Here is a 14,971-nt window from a genome sequence, read left to right on the forward strand (position 1 = left end):
GTTTGGATGTTTTTATATAAAAGTGGATTTAACAATAAATTTAAGGCTATAATCCATTGTAGAAGTCAAAAGTTACAAATTAGAATCAATTCTACAAGAAAAATCAATTCTACTTTAAATCATCTGAACATCATAAAATCAATTCTATAACCTTTAAAATCACTTTTGACCTTCTAGAATTAAAATCAAACACATGCTTAATTTCAAATTGGGTAAAACAATATACAATATAATTCTTCTATGAATATGAGCTAATGTTGTCGTAGTTTATGTGATAGAATTTTGATAGAATGAAATTATAATTTTTTTTTGATAGAATTTTGATTCATGAAATTATAATTTTTGTATTCTCTTTCAACTTGAAAATTTTCTGTTTATAGAGAAACTCATATCACATGTTAATAACATAGGTCACTCGAAAACAATATATAACATCAACGTTTAAATATCGACAAAATGGTTGTATTGCTTTGTTTGGTGGTTAAGCATTGCGCCATTTCAATGCCATGCACCCGATTCGAGTCCCATAAACACAACCTTTTATTTTAAATTCCATTTAAATTATAAATTAGATAGACATATATTTTAAATTCCATTTAAATTAGATAGACATATAAATCAAATTGCATGCAAGATAAGGGTGTTGAACTTGGATCAAGTTAAGGGTGTTGAACTTGGATCAAGTTTATGTACAATCACTAGTCAATGAGTACATGCAATCACTAGTCAATGAGCGATCTAAATCATATGATCTTGATCAAATGGTTTTGAGATGAAACTACATGCTACAATGACCGCACATAGTCCGTATCCGTTGAACTTGTGTGTGCATCCAAGTGACACAATATGTCAACATATTGTATTACAAGATAAAGAGAATGAATCCAAAGATACAAAGAGAACTCAATTACTTGCTACTCAAGTCACTTAGCTACAGAGCTTATAGTGCTCCTTCATTTTGTATATAAATAGACATTATATCTCATCATTAATCAATAATAACAATTCGGTTTTCTATCTTCTTCATTTCATAATATGGTATCACGCGCCTTCTCCCTCGCGGGAAAGGTTGTTACGATCCAAAACGGTTTGTAACCGTTTTTCTTCTTCTCTTCCGTTGCGTCTCTGCAATCGATCTTCATTCTTTGATCGATTTTCTTCGTTTTTTGGTGCTTGATTCTTCTTTCGCACCGTGATTCTTGTTTGTTGATTCAATTTTCATCTTTTGTTCGGTTGATTTTTCGATTCAATCGTTCTTCTTGCTTCATCTTCTTTGTTGCATCATTACTCTGTTTTTCCGCAACTTTTTCATCTTGATCATGGCTCCACGTTCTTCTTCACCCGATACCGAATCGGTTTACTATGTTCATCCGAGTGAAAGTCCTACTTCTTTATCCATTACTCCCAAACTCAATGGTTCCAATTACATTTCTTGGTGTCAGCAGCCTTTGTTGAACGCGCATTGGGAACGAAGAACAAATTGGTGTTTATCAATGGTTCCATACCTATACCGGATCCGGATGATTTGAATCGTGCCGCTTGGGAGCGATGCAATCATCTCGTTCGATTCCCGGCTTATTAACTCGTTTTCGATTCGATTGCTCAAACTATTGTATTTTGTGATACCGCTTTTGAGGTTTGGATTGATCTCAGGAAAGATTTTCCAAGGTTGATCGTATTCGTATCTCTAATTTGCGTGCTTCTATTCACAATCTCAAACAAGGTGCAAAGTCCGTTCTTGAATACTTTACCGAATTGAAGTCTCTCTCGGGAAGAATTATCTTCACACGTACCTATACCTAGTTGCATATGTGTTCATCCTTGTCGTTGTGAAGCATCACGTGTTGCTAAAACTCATAGAAATGAAGACCGGATCATGCAGTTCTTAATCGGTTTAAATGAGAATTTTTCGTTGTTAAAACTCAAATTCTCTTACTTGATCCTCTTCCTACTCTCAATAAAGTTTACTCTCTTGTTGTACAAGAAGAGAGCAATACCTCTTCTTTGATACTGTTAGTGTTCCGAGGATCCTTCGTGCAATTGAATGCCACCGATGCTAGAAAGTTTCAGTCTCGTGGTAAAGGTCGGTTTTCCTCTAATTCAAACAAACCTCCAAGGTTTTGCACCTTCGCAATAGAACGAATCATACGGTGGATTTCTGCTATCAAAAGCATGGGTATCCCAATGTTATCAAGCAACAACAAGCACGTTCTAATGCCGTTTCTCATACCGATTCGAAGTTGTTACTTCGAACCAAGTGTTGCTACTTCAGTTCATCAACTGGTCTCTCTTCAGAGCAATACTCTCAACTTGTTACCTTGCTTCAACAAGCAAATTTGGTTACCTCAAGATCATCCTCCTCTAACCCTACTTCCAATCATATCACGCCTTCACCTTTGATCTCTTCTTCAATTGCCTCCACCCAAACCTCCACCAATGGTATAACTTCTAACACTTCTCATCTTACACATTGGCTCATTGACTCAGAGCCAATGAACATATATGTTGCCATTTATCTTGTTTTACTTCTCTATATATTATTTCCCCAGTTAGAGTTTCTTTACCTAATGGTCAATTTACCGTCATTTCTCAAGCTGGTACTGTTTCTTTTACTTCTCAATTTTACCTCACTAGAGTTCTATATTGTCCAAATTTCCTTTTGAACCTTATTTCGTTGCTAAAGTATGTGATTCATTATCATGTAGTTTCCATTTTTCACTTGATAAATGTCTTATACAGACAACAAATACTTCGAGGATGATTGGTTTTGCTAAACAAATGGATGGATTGTACAAGTACCTTCCACCCAATTCGAGTCATCTCCTCGTTTTCTCTAGTTCTATGAATAAAACTTGTAATAGTGCTGTTCAAGTTCTTTGTATTTCTAGCAATATTATTAGTTCCGATGCCTTGTGGCATTTCGGACTAGGTCATTTGTCTCATTCAAGATTATCTCATATGATTTCATTGTATCCTTCTATCAAAGCTAATAAAAATGATGTTTGTGATCTTTGTTATTATGCTAAACATAAGCATCTCGCCTTTTACTCATAGTGTTTCTCATGCTTCTAGCAACTTTGAACTTCTCCATTTTGATATTTGGGGTCCTTTATCAACTTTGTCTGTTCATGGTCATAGATACTTCCTTACCATTGTGGATGATCATAGCAGATTTCTATGGATCATTCTTTTAAAATCTAAATCGAAGTATCTACTCATGTTAAAAATTTCATTGCCTTGATTCAAAACCAATTTCACATCACTCCCAAATATGTCGAACCGATAATGGCCCGAATTTTTGCTCACCGATTTTTATGCCTCTCATGGCATCATTCATCAAAGATCTTGTGTTGAAACTCCCCAACAAAATGGGAGAGTTGAACGTAAACACCAGCATATTCTTAATGTTGGTAGAGCCTTGCTTTTCCAAATCAAAATTGCCTCCTTCCTATTGGTCCTATGCTATTTTACATGCAGCTTTTTCTTATCAATAGAGTTACCACCCCATTACTTCACAATCAATCCCCCTACTTTATCCTTCATAATCAACTTCCTGATGTTCATTTGTTCAAGGTTTTTGGCCGTTTATGTTATGCCTCTACTCTCACCAATCACAGAACGAAACTAAACCCTAGAGCTCGCAAATCTCTCTTTTTAGGGTATAGGCCAGGATACAAGGGTTTTGTCCTTCTTGATTTGGTCTCTAGAGATATTTTTGTCTCTAGACATGTTTCTTTTCATGAAAACATCCTCCCTTATCATATTGATTCTACTTCCACCACTTTGAGTTGGGAATACTTTTCCCCATTCCGGTTTCCTCGCATTCCCAACCTTCTACTCCTCCCACCAATAATCGTCAACCCATCACTTTTGATGACATTCCCACCAATGATTCATCACTTTCCGATTCTTCTTCACCCATCATATCTGCTCCTAGACATTCCACCAGTAGTCGAAACCTTCCTACACACCTTAAAGACTTTGTTTGTAGTAATATTTCGCATCCACCTACCACTTTACATCATTATCTTTCATATAATAATATTTCATCTTCTCATTTTTCCTTTATTGTTGCATTGCATACACAAACCGAACCTACCACCTATGCCGAGGCAAGTAAACATGCTTGTTGGAATCAAGCCATGCAAGTTGAGTTATTAGCTCTTGAGAAGGCGGTACATGGGATATTGTGGATCTACCACCACATGTTAAACCCATTGGCCGCAGAGATGGATTTACAAGGTTAAACATAATGCAGATGGTTCTATAGAGAGGTATAAAGCACGCTTGGTTGCCAAGGGATACACAGATTGAGGGGCTTGATTATTTTGACACATTCTCACCTATTGCAAAACTTACTACCGTAAGATTGGTGATTGCCTTAGCCTCAATCAATAAGCGGTATTTACATCACTTGATGTAAATAATGCTTTTCTCCATGGGGAATTACAAGAAGATGTGTATATGTTAATTCCTCCAGGCATTAAAACTGCTAAAACCAATCAGGTTTGTAAATTGAAGAAATCTCTTTATGGTTTAAAGCAGCCGGCGGAAAATGGTATGAGAAGCTCACATCTGTTCTCATTCAACATCACTACACTCAAGCATCTTCTCGATCACTCTTTGTTTATCAAGAAGATCGGCTTCTTCTTTCACCGTCCTACTTGGTGTATGTTGATGACATCATTTTGGCCGGTGACTCTCTTCATGAATTTCAACATATCAAGTCAATTTTGGATACTCGCATTCAAAATTAAAGACTTAGGGTTGCTTAAATATTTCCTTGGTATTGAAGTTGCACACTCCAAGCTTGGCATCTCTCTATGTCAAAGGAAGTATTGCCTTGATCTCTTATCGATTCAGGTCATGATGGTTCTAAACCTCGTCTCCACTCCTTCGATTCTTCTTCCAAGTTACATCATGATTCCAAATAACCCTTTAATGATGTTCCTGCTTATAGGCGTTTAGTTGGTAGATTGTTATATCTTAATACCACTAGACCAAATATAACCTTTATTACACAACAATTGAGTCAATTTCTTTCTCATCCTACTGTCACTCATCATCAATCAGCCTTTAAGAACTCTCAAATACTTGAAGGGTTGTCCCGGCAAAGGATTGTTCTTTCCCGAACTTCATCTCTTACTCTTCGGGGCTTTTCTTCGATGCCGACCGGGCAGGATGCTTAGATACAAGAAGATCCATCACCGGTCAATGTTTCTTCCTAGGACATTATCTTATTTCATGGAGAACTAAGAAGCGAGTAACTGTTTCCGCATCATCCTCTGAAGCGAGTATAGGGCATTGGCTTCGGCAACTTGTGAGCTTCAATGGATTTTATATCTCCTTCATGATCTTCACATTACTTGTTCCAAGCTTCCCGTCCTCTATTGTGACAATCAAAGCGCTCTTCACATAGCCGCTAACCCCGTTTTTCATGAACGGACCAAACATTTAGAAATTGATCGCCACATTGTGAGAGAAAAGGTTCAAGCAGCGTTACGAAGCTTCTTCCCATATCTTCTCGGGATCGCCTGGCCGATTTTTTCACCAAACCCCTCTTGCCTCGCCCTTTCTCCATTCTTTTGTCCAAGATGGGTTTGATAGACATCTATCAACCTCCATCTTGTGGGGGCTATTACAAGATAAAGAGAATGAATCCAAAGATACAAAGAGAACTCAATTACTTGCTACTCAAGTCACTTAGCATTAGTTTAGTTTGGTGCTATTCAAATTCTACGTAGCTTATAGTGCTCCTTCATTTTGTATATAAATAGACATTATATCTCATCATTAATCAATAATAACAATTCAGCTTTTCTATCTTCTTCATTTCATAATATATTGACCTTAATGTTATTTAAACATTACAACCTTCCAAATTTATATTTTGTAGTAATTTCTCTCGTAGTTGATGACATGGTCGTTAAGAGCATTCTTGAAAGTCCCAATCACATTGATGGCACATAATCGGGCAATGTTAATTTATAAACAACACATATTTTAAAATCCAATAATGTTGTGAATTCGGTAACTCCAAAACTTACATCAATGAAATTTATATTCGTGGGAAAAGTATCAATGATAACCAAAATAACCACAAGCAACAACAACAATCTAGGTATAATCTAAAAACCAAGTGTATAGCAAAATCACAATTGATCAAAAGAGTAGAGAAAAAATGAGAACAACATAGCATAGTTGGTTACCCAGTTTGGCCCAACAATGACCTACTATGGGGAGAGATTGATTTCTCCAATCCACTGTCAATGAGTTCTTTACAAAGAGATACAAATGTATTACAAGAAATTAGCTTCAACAAGCTATCCAAGAACAAACCTAATTTATACCTATTTCTCAATCTCTTCCCAAGAACAAGAGACCCGATGATTTCCCTCACCCAATGTGTTTCCCAACTCTAGAATCTAACCCAAAATAGAACCAACCCTTAGCCTTCAATTTCGTAAGGATCTTCTCTTTTGGTCCCCCAAGACTCACCCATGTTACTTTCAAATGACTATCCACTCATGTGTTTCCCAACCCCATGAACCTCTCCCCAAAAGGCACCAACCCTTTTCCAAGAGACCCTCTTTTGGTTCTCCAAGATTCACATCTTCAAGTTTTGAACCTCACTCAAAGACCCTCAACCTTTAGTATCCAAGTACACTAAAAGTTTGCTCATTTGGTTTCCATGAGATTCCTCACGTGTTACACTCATTTGCTTACACAAATAAATAGTATTTCGCATCCTGTCAAATAGTGTCACAATTTCACGTTAATACACAAGACAATACTAAACGTTATCCAAAATCAAGCCACGATTTTTGTTGTGACGAACCTCCAAAATGTTGATTCAAAATTGTGCAACGATTTTCTAAACCGTGCCACGATTTTCTAAACCGTGTCAAATAAATAATTTATCTTAAATACGCTATCGATGTCAAAAGTTCAATGATCAATTAAAGCTCAATAAAATCGTGATTTCATAAAGGAGAAAAGATAAGAATTTTACTATAAGGCGTGCAATACAACATACAAATCCCTCCAAAAAAAAAAATACAAATCCTTATTGGGTACTGAATAAACATAAGGGATTTCCATACATTGCTTTCACTTTCCTCTTCTTCACATGTTAGTTGCAAATGACACATTTGCACAAGATATCCACAAAGGTGAATTTGCAATATGTAAGCTATCTCGAAGATGCTTGTAATTAAGCGTCAATTAAGTTACACTAATTAGACAATTTAGGTTTAGGGTCATATCATATATCATTGTTCGGTCAAAACTAGTAGAAAGATGGTCAAGAACATATTTGATTACATTTGCAATCCCATCACTCGTTCTCTCTCTAGGCATTGAGGTGAGATATAGATTCCTATATGGGTTACCAAATGGACCTGTAACATGTGGGTTTCTCTTCAAATGGTATTTTAAGGGGAGAAAGGAAAGAGTGAGTGGGGAGGGTACTTGGTGAGAGGTCATTTCATCAACCAATTATAAACAAAATTGTATTCTATAATGCTAATTTGAGATGGTGCTATTATTTGTTTTAACATTTCAATACGCTACAATTTTGATGAGTATATTACTTAACATATAATTATTTATTGTTTTGTTATTTTTTATATTATTTATTCTGAAGTGAATTTAAATTTTTAAATTAATATCAATGCTATTCAACAAATTTTGGAGTGCTAAAAATTAAAATTTTTGTTCTACATTGTCGTAGCAACTTGACAAACTTTGTTGGAAAGGAATGATACCAATTGCCCCCACTAAGTTTGTGGGTCCTAATCAATGACCCCCCAACACTAACTCAAAGAATAAACGCACCCACAAAATGAGGAAAGGAGGGAGGTTTTGGAAGTGAGCAGTGTAAGACACTCAAAGACATCATATGGGCTGACAAGAATTCCTTCCTATTGTTGGAGGGATAAAGTTGAGAATTTATTTTTCTCCCCTATCATCAAAAAAATTGATATGTCTGCCCCTAGTTCAAAATTAATAATACAAATGCCCCCGTTTTACATTTAAGTTGGCGAGCATAACCCATTTTTTCAACAATCTTTGCATACTTGCAGGCTTTGTCGATATGGAATGGCAAGCAAATTTCTTTTAATTTTTTTATCCCGTTCATGGTTTGAAATGGCGAGCAAGCCATTTTATTTTTTATTTTTGTTTATATTTTTTTTGTGTTCTATGTTTACGATGACGAGCATGCCATTGTTCTACAATTTTAGGTTTTTATTTTTTTTACTTTTTTTGTTTCTATGTTTTTAGGTTTAAATGTAAACGTTGTATTATTATTTTTTAATGAAATTGCAATCTCATCGTTTATCCTACCGTAAATATTTTTAATTAAAAAATAAAATTATTAATAAATTGACAACTGAAATGATAATAATAATAATTATATTAAGGTAAATGGAAAATAAAATACGTTATTGCGTAAAATCGACAAACCTCTCTCTCCCTTGTTCTCCTCTTTCGACTTTTCTCCCTTCTCTCCAAAAGCGTTACGTAAAAACGTTTTCTAACTTATGTTGTTATATTTATTTCTCCTTATTACTCTACTCACCTCTAAACTTACTCTTCTCACCAAACAGCCCCATTTTTAATATTTTTTTATTTTCATATCTTATTTTATTAAATAATAAAATAAGTCTCAATACCTCATAACATCTCTAAAAATCATAACATCGCATATATCACATAATTTTCGGATAAATCATATATCTCTCATAAAATCACGTAAACCTCATAAATCACTTAAATTCATAAATCATATAAATATATATAAATATATTTCTAAATAATTAAATAATTTACGACGGGCGTTACATTTTCCACAACATCCATTTCAAATAAGATGCGAGTACCGTTTGGACGACCTTTCTTTAATCTTCGCATGGTTGGATCTTGGACCTTCATGCGAGGGCCAATAACTCTTGTCGTGTTGTAGATTGCGTATACACTCTCATTTGTAAACACGAATGATATAACGGTTGAGTCGCAACAATTGTGGAGAATGCTTCGATGATTGGTAACGGCTTCCGGTGCGGCGACAAAGCGTCTTTTGCGGTGGAACGAAAGGTGCATGCGGGCGGTCGTGCTCCGGTGTGGCACGACGTTGTGCGAGTTGGCGTGCTCCTTTGAATGCGAAGCCTTGAGGCGGCGTAATATTGTACACATGTAGCGGTGTGAGTGGTCCATAACATTAACAATATTTCATTTTAATGTATTTTTCTTAAATGCTTAATAAAAAAAAATATTTTAGGTTGTTTTTTTAAATTCAAGAAAAGTGGTTTTTTTAATAAATTGTAAAAAAAAAAAACAAAAGTTAGACCAAAAAAAAAAATTGAAAAAAAAATTGGAAACATCAAACATGGCATGTTCGCCATTTTAAATTAGAAATGGCATGTTTCAAAAAATATATAAGGTCATGCTCGCCATTTTGTAAATAGAACACAAACAAAAAAAAGTAAAAAATGGATTGCTCGCCAATTCAAATAAGGAACAGAAGAAAAACATAAAAAAAAAAAACCTCGCTAGCCAATTTAATTCAGATAGAACTCGCAAGTTGGCGGAGAATTATTGAAAAAAGGTCATGTTCGCCAACTAAAAAGAAGAACAGGGGCAATTGTATCAATAATTTTCAACTAAGGGCAGACATATCAATTTTTTTAGTGACGAGGGCGAGAAGAAAAAAAATTCGATAAAGTTCGCAACTAGCAAGCCAATTTTTTGGGATAGCACTTGGGTGACATAGAGTTGGGTGACATTGGTGACATTGGTCAATCACAATGTCACAATGCTTGTGTTTCTCTCTCTTTCACAAACATTGCAACATTGTGATTGGCCAATGTCACCTAACTCTATGTCACCCAAGTGCTACCCAATTTTTTGGTGCACAAGTTAAATAAGTATTGCTCGTGTATAAATTAGTTTTTACCGTTGGATCAATAAATCATACTTTATAATTATGTGAGATATGATATGATTTGTTGATTTAATGGTAAAAAAACACTTATGCATGATGCAAAATCATATTACATGTACATGTTAGACAACACATATGATGTTGCGCATAATAAATTTTCCTCACCTTTTGAGTTGAATCGAGTGCTAACTCTACAACTTTTGGGGGAATTATCCAGTGCCCAAAAGTCCTAGTACTATTAGATTCCACCCCCACCTCGTCAAATTCAACAGCCAAGGATACATAGATGAAGTATAATAATTCAAGGGGGGAAGTTATGACAATATGTAATCAAACTGAAAAACCAACTCATAAGCCTAAAAATTCTCTAAAATATTGTGGGTGGCATCCTTACCCTAGAAGGTGTCATATATGTATCATAACAAAGATTAATGTTGAATTTTAAATTCATACATCTCAATCCATGTTTCAAGTTGTTTGATAAGTAAACTTTTAGATAGATCAAGATTTAAGAAAGTAACTTCACAAATTTATGTGTGCGTTTTTTGTTTGGGGTTGTAGTTCAAATGATTTTAACTGAAATGAGTTAACATACTATCATTTAATATATTACCATTTGTCATTCGAAGAAAAAGAACTTTCATGAATTTGTGAATTTTATGACATAAAATGTGTTTTTTTAATTTTTTTATAAGGAAAATTTTCTTTGCAAACTTACTATCTCAACCTTGAATATTATTAAATGAGTTTGGGTTGTTGGGTCACAAGGGGTTGTTGGGTCACAAAGCATTCAAACAAGTGAGAGAGCAACCACACTCGACCCAAAACTTTAAGGTAATGTGCTTATGGGTCATCATCTCACTTATAAAGTGTTCAACTTTCACTTTTCTATCCGATTTGTGATATAATTACTCACACTTGCACACAACATGGGTTTCGTTTGAATGTTGATGTTGTTTTTCTGATAATTTCTAATCAGTAAAATATACATCTAGGAATTAGCAGTGGTTAAAGCCTATAAGTAACGAATGTAAAAAGATCCAATATTTTCTGATAATTTGTAGTCGAAATTAAAAAAAAAAAAAAACAGTAAAATATACATCTAGGCTTAGCGGTGGTTAGAGTCTTCAATTAATCCTTTGTTAGAGCATCCGATTTTTTTAATAAAAAAAGCACCCATTTTAAAACACAGTAACTTACCTTGTTTTTTGTTCACAGGTCAAGACATGATATGTTAATTTAGTGAGTGCAAATCAATTATATCCCAAATAAATGTTATTTTACTCATCTGAAGCTCTAAAACAAAAACACACAAAAACTGTTTTAAAAAATATATATTAGAGAATCGAAGCACTACAACAACTTTGACATATGAATAATAGAATCATCCAAATACAACCAAAGCCTTAGCATTACATAAAGTCAAATGTCTACGAATAACCCATTGTTAAAGGATCCACTTTAAAACACACTCATGCGTCAAGGTTTCATACATAATTTTAATACTCCCTCCGTCCCCGAGAATATCTCGATTTGGGTTTTTCACATGATTAAGAAAAATGTATAAATAAAGGGGAAAGTGGAATATATTGTATTGGGAATGATGAAAGTAGTATTAATTAGAGTTATATTGTATTTGGAATGATGAATTATTGAAAATTGAAATGGATCAGATTATTTTGGGATACTTTTTTTAGTAAATGGGTAAGATATTCGAACTGACGGAGTATTAGTGTAGAAGTCCCATAAAATAAATAAGTCTACTTGAAAGTTGTTTAATAAGCAACCAAAGCCTATTAAATCAAATAAATTAACATGTGGTTGTCTTGATTTGATGTCAGTGTAAGAATCCGAAAAACCAATTCAAACCAATAAAATTGGTTAAATTTTTGTCAATGATCGAGTTCAAACCAAAATAAACCTATCAAACTCAATCTATGTTGCTTGAATACTAGTTTCATGTCACTCAAAATCGATCATCTGAGACCCAAACCTAACAATTAATTAATTATTATTATTTATTTTATTTCATACTATGTTAGCAATTTTTTTTTAAGGAAACTATGTTAGTAATGTTATCTGAAAATAAATACGTTGTGTTAATGTGTTTTTTAATGATTATATATAATTCCTTAAAAAAACTATGATTATATATAATTTTTTTCAGTGGAATTTGATTGCTTGTTTTAATCGTATAAGAAATCTAATGAAAAAAGTTGATTTTTTTTTAAGATTTTTTAAATTAAATTTTTTAAACATGTTTTCATTCGTTCGTTTCAAATTTCGTGAAAAAAGAAATTAAAAAAACTGAATTAAAACAAAAACAATTACCTTTTCAGTGGTTCAACTTTTTTTCTCTTCAAAAAACCGTACCAAACCAAAAAATTGTGTTACACATTATATGCACTTTTGCTTTTCTAGATGATGCACTTTGAGGAACTGGAGAAAGATACATGCAACACTATCACTCAAGGAATAAAGATAATTAAGCCCACGCGTCAAATTTTTACTCATCTTCTATAGGTAAGATACTGATCTTATGGGCTTTAAACATGTTTTATTTTCTTAATTAGACCCTATTTTGCATTGTTTTAAAAATCGAATCTAACTTTAAACCGATAAGATCAACAAATCTGATAAGATCAACAAATCATGGTTATATTACTTTAAACTCGCTCAAATCTAAATGAAACTACAATCGTAATGTTCAAATAACCGAACCGTAGATATAACAGTTCATGGTTCAACTGATTGATTATGTTCGATTTTAAAAGATTGCAATTTGGGGTTAGTGAAAAGTAACAACTCTTAATTAAATAAATTGAACATAATTTCATTTATCTATCTTTCCTTTCTTCACGAGCATGACATTTGCCCATCAAAGTTTAATCATTTACAAAAAAGAAAAACACATAACGATATCACGTAAGGGTAACAATTTTATAATAATAAACTGAAATTTAAGAACCGAATCACATTCCCCTAATCAAGCTAGTGGTTGATCCACTAAGGTGCCTTCCCCTACTCGTATTAGCGACTTCCGTCCTATCTCTCTCCTTGGTTCCCTTTACAAGCCGGTGGCAAAGGTGTTGGCGGGTAGACTTGCCCCGGTCATGGATCGCCGATCTCCTCCAACCGCCTCGCCTTTATCAAAGGCCGCCAACCGGTAGACGGTGTAATTGCCGTGAACGAAGTGATTGATGTGGCGAGGAAGGTCAAGAAGGAGTGCCTCATCTTTAAGGTCGATTTTGAGAAGGCGTATGATTCGGTGAGCCGGAGCTTCCTTGAGTACATGATGCACGGGTTAGGATTGTGATAGGTGGTGTAGGTGGATACGTACTGTGTCCGTTGTGGTAGTCTCTCTGTGCCGGTGAATGGTTGTCCCACCGAAGAGGTCAATATTCGTAGAGGGCTTAAGCAAGGGGACCCGTTAGCTCCGTTCCTTTTCCCGCTTGTTGTGGAGGGTCCGAGTGGCTTGGTTCGTTCCGCCGAAGCCAAGGGATTGTTTCATGGTTTCAAGGTGGGGAACTCTAATCTTTCGATCACCCACCTTCAATATGCGGATGATACCTTATTCATGGGGGAAGCTACTATGGCAAACTTGTGGTCTTTAAAAATCATCTTGCGTTGTTTTGAGCCGGCTTCGGGGCTTAAGGTTAACTTTGCTAAAATCTATGTGATGGGGGTGAATGTGAGTGGCGAGTTTCTCGGCATGGCGGAGCGCTTCCTCTATTGCGGGGTGGGTAGTGTTCCGTTCACTTATCTTGGCCTCTCGGTGGGTGCAAATCCTCGCCGGAGAAAACTTGGCAACCTCTCCTTCACTTATGGAAAGTAGGTTGGGTTCCCGGGGTAATAGGTATGTTAGCATAGGTGGTAGGGTGGTTCTCCTCAATTCGGTCCTCAATGCGATCCCTATTTTCTATTTGTCGGTCATGAAAATGCCCGTGAAGGTGTGGAAGCGTATTGTTCGCCCGCAGTAGGAGTTCTGTGGGGTGGAGCTAAGCGGAGTAGGAGCATTCCGTGGGTGGCGTGGTCGGTTGTTTGCAAGCCGAAGCGTGAAATGGGTTTGGGTGTTAGGGATCTCCGCCAGTCAACCTTGCTCTGCTAGCCAAGTGGAGGTGGAGGTATCTAGTTGGTGACGGGGGTATTTGGAAAGATATTATTCGTGCCCGTTATGGGGATTGCTCTCCTTCCCCCCATCTTGGTGGTAGGCCGTCCGGTCCGCATGGTGTGTCCCCCTGGTGGTCCAACGTTTCTCTCCGGGGGACGCGAGGGAGGCTTCGGGGACCGGTTCTCTGGCCGGGGTGTCTAGGGTGGTTGGTGACGGCCTTTCGACCCGGTTACGGCATGATCCTTGGTGCGGGGTATAACGGCCGATTTTCGCTAGTTTTATTTTATTATTTATTTATGTGTGTTATATGTGCTCTTATGTGATTATTTGCCTCTGTGTGTATTTTTGGTTGGGAATCGTAGAATTCGGTGTTAGAAGGGTATTTTAGTCATTTTGGACTTAGGGGCATTTTGGTCATTTTGAGGGAAGTGGCAATTTTGTAATTTTGCAGAAAGTTATTTTTTTTAGTGTTTAGTGGAAGTTATTATTTTACCAAGTTACTAGAGAGGGTGTAGTAATTATTTTAATTACCGTTAAGTGACCGTTAGTGTTATATTTTACCGTAAGTGAGTAGTAACATTTTTGAGGTTGAATTAGAAATGGGTTAGGCCCATTAAGGTTTGTGAGATAAGCCCATTAAGTGAGCCTTTATAAACTAATGTTAGTGAGAAGAGATAGGGTTACAACATTTTCATTTCATTTTTCATTTGAGAAGATAAGAGATAGAGGCTAGAGAGAAGAACAAGTGCAAGGGTTAGAGGCAAGAGGGATTCATCATCTAGGAGCTAAATTGAAGCTTGGGTTAGAGAATCTTGGTGCTAGAGGTAAGAGGGTTAGATTTCAACCATAATCCCTAACTTTTCATTTCTACCCATTTTGTGAAATTGATGAATTGATTTTAATTGGTGTAAATTCGT

At 35.6% G+C, this 14,971-nt stretch overlaps 1 pseudogene; it reads left to right on the plus strand.

Moving 5' to 3' along the window:
* Positions 1-1,319: 1,319 nt before the first annotated feature.
* Positions 1,320-14,313, plus strand: LOC146902284 (uncharacterized; annotated as a pseudogene).
* The last annotated feature ends 658 nt before the right edge of the window (positions 14,314-14,971 follow it).

Source organism: Medicago sativa, chromosome 8 (assembly GCF_051527215.1).
Source record: "Medicago sativa cultivar Bolivia chromosome 8, Bolivia_mono, whole genome shotgun sequence".
In the NCBI taxonomy this organism is placed as follows: Eukaryota; Viridiplantae; Streptophyta; class Magnoliopsida; order Fabales; family Fabaceae; genus Medicago; species Medicago sativa.